Here is a 1,312-nt window from a genome sequence, read left to right as displayed (position 1 = left end):
CGAGCCGGCCCTCTGCACGGGGTATTGCGCGCTGCCAGCACCGAGGTACAACGGATACGTACATGGAAATAATTCTGCCAACACGCCTCAGTGAGAGGTTTGCTTCTCGCTGCTCCTTCCTAAATTTATGTCCGCGAAGAAGCACCCCGAGGTCAGGAAGAGCCTCACGGAGCGCAAGGTGCTGAGAAAAAGCTGAGCAGATCCTAACGGGACACTGCTCTTCAGGGTTCGAGACTCCGCCTGTGGCTTGACTCCTGGGACAGTGCCCTCACCCTTGACAAGGGTACACACGGCCTGACACGGGGCTGGCCCCGTGCGAGATGAAGCTTTGCTGGCGCGCGCCTGCTGCCTTCAGGGAAAGGGGACTTTGTCGATAAACAGACCGCACTGATGAATGCCTGACTCCCAACACCCCTCTTTTCTCTGGCATAAATACTTGCTACTAACTGGGACAGAGGAAAAAAAAAAAAAAAATTAGAAAAAACCCTAACCCCTTGGTGACAACGCACATTGCAACCCTGAGACGCCACCAGTCCAGGGCTGCCTCATGTTTGATTGCACACACCTCAGAATACCACTGTTTTCCATGACATTATTCTCGTTTAGGTCCTTCTGTCTTGAGGCTCAGAGATGAAGTCAGACAAGCAACTGTCATTTTCAAACTTTTAGTAATACTTTAAAATGAAACCAGAAAGAAAAATTGTAGTTATAGAACCACATTTGAGTAATCGCCAATTGCCTTGCACACCCTTCAGATGTGTGTTGCCAAATGACCCTGCAGACAGCTGTTGAGGAAGCTTTGGGGACAGACAGTGGTCAGGTTCGCTCCAGAGGGACACTGCTCTTCAGGGTGAGCATCGATCAGGACTCGAGACTCGTCCTGTGGCTTGACTCTTGGGACAGTGCCCTCACCCTTGACAAGGGTACACAGGGCCTGGCTGGACTCCCAGCTTTACTCTGGCTCAACACCTCTTGCATGAGATGCACGGTTCTGTTCCCTGTGGCTCAAAAACATGACAGTAACGCTGCAAAACGTCCAGAGGATGTGGCAAGGATAATCAGACATGGGGCACGTGAAGAATGGGTACCTGGAACTAGTTAGCACCTTTGGGCCAGAAAAGGGACAGTTCAGAGGGAATTCTGAGGGAGAGCTGTAAAATCATAAATGGCATAGAGGAGATGAATAAAGAACAATTGTTTTGTATCTTTCTGCTCTCATTTCCCCTCATATTTACACTGTAAATGAAAGAGCGAGTGAAAGCAGCTCTTCTTTGTACAGTGTGACTGAGTTGTGGGACTCTTTTCGACAGGA

This window comes from Pygoscelis adeliae, unplaced genomic scaffold (genome assembly GCF_000699105.1).
Source record: "Pygoscelis adeliae isolate BGI_AS28 unplaced genomic scaffold, ASM69910v1 Scaffold30, whole genome shotgun sequence".
Lineage (NCBI taxonomy): Eukaryota > Metazoa > Chordata > Aves > Sphenisciformes > Spheniscidae > Pygoscelis > Pygoscelis adeliae.
The sequence above is the reverse complement of the archived record's forward strand: the minus strand, read 5'-3'. Positions refer to the sequence as shown.